Raw genomic sequence first — 13,992 nt, forward strand, 5'->3', positions numbered from 1 at the left:
CACATCAAGCAGCTATTACTCAGTCCGTTGTACAGATAAGGAGATGGGCCCCAAGAAGACTGGCACTTGGCCAAGGTAAACAGCTAGTCAGCAGTGGGATAGATTCAAACTCTCAATTTCAGGTTCTATAAACTAATCCCTGCCAATAGACCGGTTATTGGAGACATTATCCCTCCTAAGTGGCAGAATGTCTCAGCAGATTAAAAATAAGCAGTTTTCATGGTAGTTCTCGTATGTTTGTAGATAGGTGGTATTTGGATATATATTTTTTGGGGAGGGGGGAATGTCTTTCTATAACCCCCAAACTGCTACATCTGACTGCCTAGACTACGTTTACCAGAGCTGCTACTGAAAAGCGTCACTTAATACCAATTCAGCCGTGGCATTCATGCTTGGCATCGACATACTGGTGATTCTGAGTGAGCACAGGGGCACAGAAATTACCTCCTTCACCATCTCCTTAACTTCTACACCAGAGAACCGAATTAAGAGCAGGACTCAGCCGAGGTCATGGGCGAGCTGGAATGTTCTGTCTCCTGTGAATCCCCCAGACTCCACCCCACACCCCTGAGCTGCCCCTTTTGTGTTGTTTCCTCCACTAGACCCTGACATATTGAGTTCAGGGGCTACATGTCAGTGCTCTTTTTGTGGTGGAGAGGGGGATGAAAAGAAAGAGAGGGAAGGAGGGAGGAAGGAAGGAAGTAATAGAAGTTTCCAGGTTTACAACTCAGTACAAAAGGACAAGCCAATTGGAAGATGGGCTGGGGACTTGAATAGACATTTCTCCAAGCAGGACGTACAAATGGCCAACAAGCACGTGAGAAGACGCTCAACATCGGTAGTCGTCAGGGAAAAATGCAAACCAAAGCCATGAGAGGTCCCTTCACACCTGCTGGGGTGGCCGGAATTACAGACAGACCGTACCAAGGGTTGGCAAAGATGTGGGGAGATCAGAACCACACGCACCGCGTGTAAAATGGAACCCCCATTTTAGGAGACACTCTGACAGCTCCTCAAACAAACTTAGACATTTGACTTACTTGTACATAGGGCTGTCCTAAGTCCCAGAAACTCCACTCCCAAGGTGAAAACCCAGATGTCCATCGGCTGACGCTTGAAAAAACGAACTGTGGTCTCTGCATACGATGGAGTGTGATTTGGCCACAAAAAGGAATGAAATTCTGACACGTGCTGCGATGGGTGAGCCTTGAAAAAATCGCGACAAATGAAAGAAGCCTGAAGGCCACAGGTTACGGGGATTCCTGGTATAGTATTCCACAGGGGCTGTCGTGGGAGAGGGGACGAGGGGGCGTGGCGGCCAGAAGGTGTGGGATTTCCCTTTCAGTGATGAAGAGGTTCCCAAACCAACTGTGCTGGTGGCTGAGCATTTCCGGTTATATTCTAAATTTCTTTTTTTTTTTTTTAACGTTTATTCATTTTTAAGAGAGAGAGACAGAGCACAAGCAGGGGAGGAGCAGAGAGAGAGGGAGACACAGAATTGGAAGCAGGCTCCAGGCTCTGAGCTTTCAGCATACAGCCTGACTCGGGGCTTGAACCCACAGACAGCGAGATCACGACCTGAGCTGAAGTCAGACGCTTAACCAACTGAGCCCCCCAAGTGACCCCAACCATGTATATTATAAAAGCCACTGAACTGTGCACTTTAACAGGTCAAACAGTATGGCATGTGAATTATACAGAAGTTGTCTTTTCTCCCTGAAGTTTCCAGAAGGCACTGTGCCCCTGTCCACAATTCCTCTTTATTCATATTAATTGCTTCAATTTTTAACAATCCTATATAGATTCTTAAATGCCTCAGGGTGCCTGGGTGGCTCAGTCCGTTAAGCATCTGACTCTTGATCTCAGCTCAGGTTATGATCTCACGGTTGTGAGTTTGAGCCTTGCATCTGGTTCTCTGCTGTCAGTGTAGAGTCTGCTTGGGATCTCTCTCTCCCTCTTTCTCTGCCCCTCCCCTGCTCTCTCTTTCTCTCTCTCAAAAATAAACATTTAAAAAAAAAGTATTTATTAAAAAAATTTTTTTTAACGTTTATTCATTTTTGAAAGACAGAGAGAGACAGAGAACAAACAGGAGTGGGGCAGAGAGAGAGGGGAACACAGACTCTGAAACAGGCTCCAGGCTCTGAGCTGTCAGCACAGAGTCTGACACGGGGCTCGAACTCATGAACCACGAGATCATGACCTGAGCTGAAGTCAGACGCTCAACTGACTGAGCCACCCAGGTGCCCCTGAAAGAAGTATTTCTTAAATGCCTCATAAGGTTTTAATAAATACTAAAATAGTATTTAATATCCACTTTTGAGGTTTCTAAATACATAAACCATTTAATTTCTTAACATAAGGCACGCACTTTCTCACAAAAGAATAAAGTATTTATTATCTACAAGGAACTTAACATTTCAACCTTGTTCTCATAATAACCCGGGTCCCCTGTTCTATCATTATTTTTAGTATCAAAAGAGGAGGGATGTGTCTGTAGCGTCTAAATCTGACGTTATCTTGCGGGGGGGCAGTGGCCCGGAGCATCTGCAGGGAAAAACAGTCTGCTTCCTGCCTGGCCCCGAAGACATTGAGAGCACAGTGAGGTAGAATTACCAGTTAGCTCAACGTTATCCCAAACCAACATGGACCGAATCAGACCCGGGAGGGGGGTAAAGTCTTCTACCCTTGAGAAAAGCATCTGACGAAAATGAGAGGCTTTTGGTTTGGGGGGGAAGATAGGTACGATTTGTACAAAGTTTACATTTAACTGTAGCTTATCAAGCAAGTGGAGAGTCTCAAAAATGCTTTCTTGTCATTCCCTTACAAAACCAGCCACCTCCATTTCCTAGGACATGACAGGACCTAGACCTTAGTAGGAGGGATTCTGAGAAAAGTTCTTGGTTAAATGAACAATGATCAAAACGTGTGTGCAGACGGGCACGGGCAGGGAAATCCTTGAAAAAGTGAAAGCAGTGGTAACGAGAGCAGGATCGTATCGAATCCTCCAGAACTGCCTTTCAGGATGATTGTAATGTTGTTCAATAAAACGTGGGTTCAGATAGTCTCCTGCAATTCTACCTGCTCGGTGGAATCCTACGTAGCAGTTAAAAAGGATAAAGCATCTCTGTAAAGTACTAACGTGGAAGGATGTCCAAGATACTGTAATGAGAGAAAACAAGATGAATTCCAAAAATAAAGTGTTAACGTACAATCACATTTTTTTGTGGTATTCTCCGCCCATATGTATTTAATTGCATACCTAAAAAAAATCTAGAAAGCTGTCCACTAAGCCATTAACTTAGGTTGTTTCTGGGAAGAAGGCTAATAGGGAACTTTCACTTTCTGTGTTCATGTTTTCATATTATTTGCATGTATCATTTGCATGTATTTGCTTACGTTATTTACATGTATATATTTCTGTCTTAATAAACATTTGAGACCTAGTTTTAGGCATTTCTTCCTTGTTATGTTTTCCTCTACTTGATCATATATTAATTTTGGGGTTAGCAATTTAAAAAAGTGTAAATCATCCTTTTAGCTATCCTTTGGGGTTTTTAAAAAAAATAATTTCATTTAAAAAAAAATCTAATTTTTGGAACTTGGGTTCAAGTCGAGGCTTGCACACGCCAGATTACAAACCAGTCATCTTTTTAGCTTTTTCTCTTGATGGAAAGAGCAGCTGTTCTGTCAAACGGCTCCTCCTTCCTCCCTGGGTGAAAATGTGAAATCACCCAGCTGTTTCCAATGGCGTAATGATTTCCTTCCCGTAACCTGCCTTCTCTGCCTTCTGTCTTCCCTGTTTATTGGGAGGGAAGCTGTGTATTGTCTGGCTGTATCAGGTCGTCAGGAAGAAAAGTGACTAACAGGGACAGTGGGAGAGGGGCTCGATTTGGTTGGTGGTCTTTATTGATAGTCACCACGTGGGGACACCTGGCTGGCTGTCGGTGGAGTGTGCGACTCTTGATCTTGGGGTGGTGACTTCAAGTCCCATGGTGGGCGTGGAGCCTACGTAAAATGAAAATTAGAAAAAAAAAAGTTATCATGGGAACAACTCTCATATGTTTTAAAAAAATTTTTAAGTTTATTGATTTATTCTGAGAGAGAGAAAAAGAGAGAGAGAGACAGAGGCAGGGACAGAGAGAATGCCAAGCAGGCTCTGAACTGACAGCATGGAGCCTGATGTGGGACTCGAACTCACGAACCGGGAGATCATGACCTGAGCCGAGATCAAGAGTCCGACGCTTAACCGACTGAGCCACCCGACTGCTCTGTCAGCGCTCGTATGTTTGAAAAAAAAATAGCCAACTATAGTGAGTCTTCAGTTGTTCTAGGAATCCCTCAGTTTTGAGGCCTGGGAGTTGACTCATGAGCTCCCACCGACCTGGTCTCATCCCCGTGGGTCAACCCAAAGGGCACCACTCACTTCGGGGTCCCTGCTCCTCCATCTTGGAAGACAGAGCAAACAATGCAATGGTGCTTTTCCTCTCGAATACTTCCTTTCAAATATTTGCTCTAAATATACTCTAAATCATAAACCTCATCTTACTTTGGCCAAAGGTATTTTTTTGAGCCACTCTATAGAACTAGGGATTTCATTGATAACACAGCCTTGAACATATTACTTGCCAATCTGCCAGGGGGTACAATCTGTATTGTAATTTGCCCCGTGAAAATGTCCCGACTAGAGCAGGGTATCTTGTTACGTGCTGAAAATAACTTGTAAAGGAGAACTCGTTTTGAGACGTCTTGTGGGTTGACCATTTTGAAGGATGTGTGATTTGCCTACAAGGCACACCGCCTCATCTCTGGTTGAGAGAAAAGGGGAAGTTATTGTGTATCCCTGAGACCCGGGAGAAAGTTTTATTTTGGCCCCTGTCTGGTTCTGGGACACTGGCGGATGCGCACGGCCACCGCAGTGAACCAGCCGTGGCTGTCGCCACAGGTCACAGAGCCGGGACGTCTGAGGAGTTCACGTCGGTCGGTGGCTCCTCAGTTCCGAACTGTCACTTGGAAAAACACAGCAAAGGTAAATCACCCGTGCAACACAGGTGCTGCCCACAGGAGACTCCCTTACGTGATCTCAGGCCCTGATGCTGGGTCACTGGGGGCCCAGCGTCCTGAGTAGGATCCTTTGACATGGCAAAATGAAAGCGAGTTCAAAACCAAAAAGCAAGGCAGGGTGGGGGCGAACGTGTGGTCGAGCCGTTTAATGGTCTGCTGTCATCAGCAACCGACTTTCGATGGGGACAGACAACTGAACGGTCCAAGCGTGTAAGCTGTTACCACTGGGCGTGCCGTTGATGCTGGAAAAAATGAGTGAGGCCTGTGGAGGGGGAATTCAGCCACACCAGGAAGTCGGGCACCGTGCTGTGGCCAGGGAGAAAAAGTCAGCGCATTTCCCAGGCTCTTCTGCCAGATTATATGCAGGCAGCGTGAACGTCTGGAGCGGGTGCCTGGGGATGCAGTCCGCTCGCCGGGCTCTCTGGAAACAAGTACGAAATGCAGCCTGACCCCGTCCACGTGGCAGTGTCTGGGTGGCACATGTGGGCACCAGTGAACGCTTCAGCCTGGTTACTCAGGGGGCTGGGCGCCCCTGGGGTGTGTGTGGGAGCTCAGCCAAGTGATTCGACCCGGCTGAGCCTCGACTGGACTGGATGGCTTCTTAGAGTCAAAAATCGGAGAGGTGAGAAACTTCGATACTACTGTTCTGTGCTGGGAGATGGGCGCCACGCCACAAGCCAGGGAGGCACTTCCAACAGGCTGCAGACAAAGCAGTGGCACCGGCGCTTCCTTCAGCCCCTTCTGGGTGCCAGCGTCGTGCCCGCATGGCAGAGCCGCAGGGTAGGTGCCGTGGCCTTTCCCAAACGGCAGAATTGAGGAACTGGGTGTGGGGTCTCCCGGATAGAGGAAGGCAGGGCTGGGGTGGGCTCTCTCGTGCTCCCATTCGTGCTCAGCTTGGCGGTGAGCTTGGGCACACAGGAAGAGGATGTGCCCCGGCCCCCCTCGTGTCCGGGTGGAGCCGGCTGTCTGGGTTGGCCACTGTCGATGTGGGCCACTAGCAAGCCTGCCCACGGAAGAGCCATGGACTTGTCATGCCGCCCCCTCCCGGTTGGCGACACCACAAACGAAGGGCTCCGGGAGGTGGCGCCACTGCCTGGTGGACGGACAACCGCCCAGGGGAGCCACCTGCCGTGGACATTCACGTCAGACGTCCCATAAATGAGAAATGTGAAGCCTCTGAGATTTCGAGGTTGGTTGTTTCAGCCACGGGTGGGCTATTGGGCTCCGAAATCAGCTCACTTCGATCATTTTCTGTGTTCAGCCAACCAATCAAAGTTCAACAAAGCAAGTTAAAGGGCACGTGGCTTTTGCCGAGGCCAAGTTGGTACGTGAATTAGCATTTCATTTAGGGTTGCCAGACCTAGCAAATGAAAATACAGATGCCCAATTAAATTTGCTTTTTTTTTTTTTAAATGTTTTTTTCAACATTTATTTATTTTTGGGACAGAGAGAGACAGAGCATGAATGGGGGAGGGGCAGAGAGAGAGGGAGACACAGAATCGGAAGCAGGCTCCAGGCTCTGAGCCATCAGCCCAGAGCCTGACGCGGGGCTCGAACTCATGGACCGCGAGATCGTGACCTGGCTGAAGTCAGACGCTTAACCGACTGCACCACCCAGGCGCCCCTTAAATTTGCTTTTAATGTTTTTTAATGTTCATTTATTTTTGAGAGGGGGAGACAGAGTGTGAGCAGGGGAGGGGCAGAGAGAGAGAGGGAGGCGCAGCATCCGAAGCAGGCTCCGGGCTCCGAGCTGTCGGCACAGAGCCCGACACGGGGCTCGACCCCACGAACCGCGAGATTGTGACCTGAGTTGAAGTCGATGCTTCACCGACTAAGCCACCCAGGCGCCCCTGGATGCCCAGTTACATTTGAATTTCAGATCCACAACAAATAACATCTCTAGTAGATGTATGTTTCGTGCAATATTTGGGACGTACTTACACTGAAAAATAGCTCATTTATCTGAAATTCAGACTTACCTGCGTTTACCTGGCAGCCCGAATCTCGTTCTGTCACGCCCTTGCTGTGGACTCTGCTCAGAAAGCTTTTTCCCGGCATCTCCACAAACCAACACGAATCCCACCTTCCAGTCCTGGCCTGAACGCCACCGGTATCCACGAAGCGGCCTCCCACGGCCCGTCCCCCTGCGGCTTCTGTGCGGCCCTCGCCAAACAGGGATCGAACAAGGCTGCTCTTCTTTCAGATTTTACATCGTGAGAGCGGGGACAGATTTGTTGTCCTGAGCTCCTCACCTCTACATTCGCTCACTCAACACACCTGAGCAGAGGGCCCGTGTTAGGGCGAGCAGGAAACAGACTTGGGCATCGGCCTTGTGGGTTTCACAGTCTTGCAGGAATATTGCAATTTATGAGAAAGAATAGTGCGAAATGCCGTGAGCTGAGGGCACATGGCCGGGACCCCAACGGTCTGCCAACTTCTGTTCTGTCCTGGCGCTCACGTGGCTGAGTGGTGGCCAATGGGAAGGACACATCTGTCACCTTAAACAAGGGGTGTGACCTCCCTCTGTCCTTGTCCCCTTCACAGGCTGGTGAGCTGACCTGGACCCCACTCGAGGGCCGCATGCTCAGCATGGCAGAACCACCAGAGGGTGCATCTGGGTCCCCGACACTGTGAATCCGACGTCCCTCACCAACCTAACTCACCGCAGTTGGCTTTGCCGAGGCTCTTCCCAGGCAAGAAATAAGCTTGTGTTTGTGCCGCTGTCATTTGGGGCTTTGCTTAGCTTAGTTTGGAGACTTTACGTCCTAACTAGTGTGGGCAACAAAGGAGGTGTGAACAGAGCACTGCGGAAGGAGCAGGGAAAATATTTTTACGGATCATTTCCATTTGTGTGTATGTGTGTGTGCGTGTGTGTTTGTGTGTGTGCGCGCGCGTGAGGTCAGGGATGTGGGGGGTTGAGAAAATACAGTATCCACACAAATACGTGCAGATACCCATCTTTCTTTGCTTTTGGAGTGTTTTTCTCTACTTGCTGAGTGATCTTCGTCAGCTAGGCCTGCATTAGCCGGAGGGTGGGACCCGGCGCTCTGAACCCAGGGGTTGGTGCAGCCCCCAGGCTGGAATTTGTGCTATTTTTTTTAATGTTTAGAGAGAGAGAGAAAGAGAGAGAGAGACAGAGACAGAGAGCAGGGGAGGGGCAGAGAGAGGGAGAAACTCTCAAGCAGGCTCTGAGCTATCCGCACAAAGCCCGATGTGGGGCTCGAACTCACGAACCGTGGGATCACGATCTGAGCAGAAACCAGGAGTTGGACATTTAACCAACTGAGACACCCAGGCACTCCTGTGCCAAGGCCTTCGATGTCCATCTGAATCTTAGTCGATTGTGGATTTTCAGCAAAACGGAGGAAAATAAAGCCCATGTGTACCGCAGGCCCCACGGACGACGGCTAGAGCACTCTGGGAGCTGTCCCCAGACAGCTTCTCTCCCCACAACCCAGCTGTGTTCTCCTCCTCCAGTCACCTCAGTGAGACTGTGTGCGCGTCCGAGTCTAGTGAAAACTGTTCTTTTTTTTGAAAGGAGAGACAGACATTATTTCCGCAATGCTTGTTGTTTCACTTTCTTTCATTTATAAACATTTACCCCAAATTTTATTGTGACTATCTGAATTTCGCGTAGAGCTACTTAATACAAAAAGGACTCTTACAAATCAACAAGACAAGGGCCGCCTGGGTGGTTCAGTCAGTTAAGCGTCCAACTTCGGCTCAGGTCATGATCTCACAGTTCGTGGGTTTGGGCCCTGCGTCAGGCTCTGTGCGGATGGCTCGGAGCCTGGAGCCTGCCTCGGATTCTGTGTCTCCCTCTCTCTCTGCCCCTCCCCAACTAGCGCTCTGCCTGTCTCTGTCTCTCAAAAAATAAAATAGAAATGTTTAAAAAATAAAGAAATAAAATAATTAACAGTTGTTGCTTTAAGCCACTGAGTTTTGAGGTCGTTTGTTACTAGTTAATACCTAACAGATAAGAAATCTAGGTCAATAAGCCGAATCTAAAAGTCATCAATCTGATCCATAATTAAAGAAATGCAAACTTAGAACAACGAGGTATTAAATGAGCAGAAATCTAGGTGTGATAACACACAGCTCTGGTGATGGTGTGTCGGAATCAGGCTCTGGTCTGTGGTGGATTTTGGGGGGTGTTTTGCCAATGCCAAGTATGGTGGGCGTGTGGCACTCCAGACCCTTCCCAACCTCCTTTGTATGTGACTTCACACTGTAGAACCAACCGTGTTTCCTGGGCTCCCTGGGTCAGATCTCTGGATGTGAGGTGGGTTCTGCCAGTTGCTGGGGCCCGGGGAGGCCGACTGTCATCACGGCGACCGTTTTCCACGGAGCCTTCTGGATAGCCAGCTCGCCCTGGGGCTGGAAGGGGAGAGGGCGGCATCCGGGTCGAGAGGATGGGCCTGACCCGAAGGGCAGCACCGAGGCCCAGGCCTGCTCCGAAGTCATTCCTCGACGTTCAGCCGGAGCCTGTTTCTGAGTCACTGCAACAACTCCACACACCGCCCGTGCCCCGCACTAAGTCCCTACCTACTTACGCTGGCCGGAAGGTAAGCTGTTCTCCACACCTGCCGCTGCTAGGGGCACGCGACAGTTACACAGCCTTTGATCCACCTCCAGGAGCTGAGCCTCCGGTGGCACACGGGACCCAGAGGTACGTGCTCGCAGTGCCCCCGTTTACAGTAATGATTCTCAAAAACCTCAGCAGCAGGGTCCTAAGTGTCTATATAGGTGGGAACACTTGGACAAACTGTGGAGCATCTGAACGGCTACGGGAGAAAGAGCGGAGCAGGTCTGCTGGGACTAAAGACACAACGGCCGGGGTGCACTGGAACAGTATGGAAGTTGCACAGGCTGCGTATTTACAGGACGCTGTGAATTCATCAGAATCCCTCTGTGTCTGTCCCCGGTCGGAAAGCCCCCAGCTGTGGTTCACGGTGGTTATTTCAGGTCAGTGAAGGGACCGAGGAGTTTTAGATGCATTGTTTGACTTATTGTTCGCCAGGAGGAGCGTTATTAGTCTTATCATAAAAACTCGTTAAAAGTTAAGATGCAGGAGTGTTAGATGGTATACTATTTCAAATCCGCAGATAACTAATTGAAGGTGCAGCACGGGCCAGGCGCTGGGCACGGGGCTTCTGGAGTTTGTGAGTGAGAAACCCCCCAGGGCTGGGGCTGAGCAGGCTCAACCAGAACATAGGCACGTGGCCCCAACACAAGGCGGCCCGTGTGATCTGTGCTAGAAAGTGCACAGCAGACACAGGGAGGAGGAATGCATTCTCACTGGGATCTGGAAGAGGTCTGATGGGCCTGAGGCTTGGAAGGGCAAATTACACCAGCTCACCTGGATTCCGCTGGCCTCTGAGGACCGCTGTTTCCTGTTACTGCGTGCCTGACGTGCGCTAAGTGCTTCACTCATGGAGACTTGGTAAAGTTTCCTCCAATGACTCCATGAAGTGGGTGTGTTAGTGCCTCATTCTGCACATGAAGGAATGAGTTTGGAGATGTTAAGAAGCTAGGCCAGGTCACGCACCGGGTCTAGGTGTGAGGGCCCTTAACCACTGTGTGCAGAGCCAGGGATGGGGGGGGGGTCCTTTCGCTGAGGGCAGGCAGGTTTGGGGCACACACCATGCACTAGATATTGTGCCGAATAACCCTTTGCTCCACTTACCTGGCAGAATGCACCCCATCTGGAGGACACTGAACTTTGCACCTGCTCCATATCGAACCTGCGCAGCTGACCGTGGCCGGAGAGGAAGGCAGGACGGATGAGGAGCCTCAGCCAGCCTTCCGCTGCGTGTCCCTGTTCCGAGGGCTCTCACAGCGTGGGCCAGACCGGCAACATCCGCATCAGCGTCCCTGAGCTTGTCAGGGATGCAAACTCACCGCCCCCTGCCCCCAGCCCAGACCGCACGCCCAAACTCCAGTCTCCTGTCCAACTCACTACTGGATTCCCGCTTGGACATCGACCGGGCAGTTCACACCCAACAAGCATCCAAACCCCAAATCCTGACCTTCCTCCCCCGCCCGCCCCACCCTGTGCTTGTTGGCCCAGGAAGGGGCGATTCTGTCCTGTTTGCTCAGGCCCAAAGAGTTGACTCTCTTCCTGTTTCTCTCACATCCCTCATCCAAGCTCCCAGTAAGTGCTGCTGTCCCCCTGGACACAGACCCTACACCTCCTCTCCCGGCCGCCCACTATCCTGGTGCACGTCACTACATCTCACGGGAGTTACTCTGATGTCCCCTCACCAGGTTCTTGCTTCCTCCCAACATTCTGAATGGTCCTGGTGAGCGTTAGGGCCGATTTCATCACTCAGTTGCTCACACCCTCATGTGGCTTCCTCCTTCCCACCCAGAGTAAAATGGCCCCAAAGGGCCTGGAGGCCCGGCTCCCAGCCAGCCACCCAGGCGCCCCCGATTGCTGTGTTTTCAAATGTTCTTCAGGGGCCGCAGCGCGTCCCTCACCCTCGAGCACGCTGGGCGCTTTAGAGACCAGGCAGGAGGACGAGATTAGCACGCACCAGGAGGTGGGCAGAAATGCCTGCACTTACACATAGCTTGGTGTATTTAGGCCAGAAAAGGCACAGGAGGAGAACCTAGGTGGCTGATGACGTGACTCCTCCCCGGTGTTCTTCTCGGGAGTGCCTCATCTGCGTTATGAAGTCAAATACCTTTCTCAGGGAAGGCCAAGGGAATTAACACTCTGGAGATGCCCTAGGACAGGCCTCCATCACGCGCAATGAGCAAATCCTTCCTGCCACAGCTAAGCCCTCACTTGCACCTTGTTCCTTCTCAACGAAAACCACATCAACCTGTAACTGGGTCTTGCCGCCCTCCACACCCTTGCTGGCTCAGGAAAGCAGTTTTAAAAAGCCTATAAAAACAAGCAGAAGTTAACACTAACACGTGTCCCACCAACCTCACGACTGCCAAGTACTCATGTTACATGAGACTTGCATGTGGGTCGCACCTGAAACTTTCTCCTTATCATCCTGTCTTCCTTCTCACACGTACCTCTGCATCCTGGCATCCAGACCCCTGAAGCTTTCAGGCTTTCTACCCCTGTTTCCTGGCCCCACCAACAAGCCTTCAGCTCTCACAGCTTCAACTTTCTTCCTTCATTCGGCCCTTATCTGAGTCTGACACACACTATGTCTCACCCTTTGAGAAAACCTATCCTCTTAAATTACTCGGCACCTCCAAAAGAGCACAGCCAACACTCAGGCCCCACTGTCCACTGGCCCCTCCGTCCCCCAGTCCCTCCGTCCTATGGGCCCGCTGTCCCCCAGCCCCGCATCTCTCAGCCCCAAGCAGCCCTGACCTGGGATCAGACCTGAGCCTTTTTTCAGTTCTGAAGCCCCTGCCTCTGCCTGCTGTCGAGTCTGATGGCTTCCTGTCTTAACAGAACAAAGATGACAATATCAGAGAATAAATATGGCCGACAACACCGCGAAGTATTAGATAGTGATTACAATAAAATTTCACAAAGTTCTGTAGGGTGTTGGGGTATGTTTCCCGCATAAAGTTACGGGAATGCTGTGCATGTGGCATCATCTCCAGTATATACCGGAGTATTAAAGTATTAAAGACTTAGAGGAAGTAAGAGTGGTTATTTCTCGGTAGTGGGATAACAGGTTATTTCTGTTTTCTCCTTTACTATTTTTTGTATTTTACAATGAGCCTTTAAAACCTGGTGGAACCCAGGGGCCTGCCCCCTGCTGGCGGTCTCCGGCAGCAGCATCTGGGCAAATCCAACCCCCAGCGGGCTGTCCCTACCTGAACTCCCCTCACGGAGGCCTGTGTTTCGGGCCTGACTTCTGTAATTTCTTTTCTGTTTTGACATCCCTTTCTTATTTTGTCTTGTAAATATTTTCTTGCATATTTGTTTCAGGAATATATGTTAGGCCATAGCTATTTTCAAATGATTGCAATTCTTACAATTTGTGTCTCCTTCCAGACGCTTGTGCCCCCATCAGTCTTAGAACAGACTCTCACTGTGGGTCAGGGCGCTTGCGGGACCAGCCACAGGCCCCCGTGGAAGCGGGACAGGGAAGCACGGGTGCCATCAGCAGTCAGTGCCCCCGGTCACACCCGTGAGCGCTCCAGGACAGCCCCACGGAGGGCAGGCCTGGGGGCACAGGGCGCTCAGGAGGCCGCCACGGTGGTCTGGATGTGAACTTGAGGGCCAGACGAAGGGAGTCACTCAGCAGGGCTTCCTACCCAAGAGGAGCCACGGACTTGTGGCTTCCAGCTTGAGTGGGCGGATTGCAGGGACATCACCGTGGTGGCCGATGCAAGCATGCACATAAGCAGGCTACCGACGAAGCTGGGTTTTGTGGGACAGCTTAGGGCATTCAGGCAACAGAGACCAGGACTACAGAGGGTCCCCACAGTGGGGCAGTCGGACAGAGGACAGACGAGATGCTGGGAGCACACGCAGAGTGAGGACACACACTCAGGGGCACAATGGCTGTTCAGGATCGGCCTTGGAAGAGGTGCTCCCGCCAGAGACGGAGACAGACGTCAAAAAAAACCCAGGCGTGTCTTATCAGCCGTGACGAGAAATGGGCTTCGGGAAGGCAGGACTGATTCAGACTAACAATCGAACTGACTGAAAGGATCAGTAACATGAGGGCTAAAAACACCTTGCTCGATGGGTAGTTAGGAAGACCCGGTGACCCTGCAGAGTGACAGCAGAGGGCTAGACTGCGGTGGGCAGGAAGCGTCCGTGGGGGAACCGGGTGGAGATGTCGGGATGCCGGAGGTGGAGTAAACCTTAGAGGGGCTGCATCGTGCATGACCCAAGGGACCCCGAGAGACCAACTAGGCAGGGCACTCAGCACTGGATCCAGGATGCAGTCAGCGTTCAAGAGACACAAGTGACCCTTGTGTCATTTGTTGGCCACATAATAGTAC

The sequence above is a fragment of the Prionailurus bengalensis genome, chromosome B4, assembly GCF_016509475.1.
Source record: "Prionailurus bengalensis isolate Pbe53 chromosome B4, Fcat_Pben_1.1_paternal_pri, whole genome shotgun sequence".
In the NCBI taxonomy this organism is placed as follows: domain Eukaryota; kingdom Metazoa; phylum Chordata; class Mammalia; order Carnivora; family Felidae; genus Prionailurus; species Prionailurus bengalensis.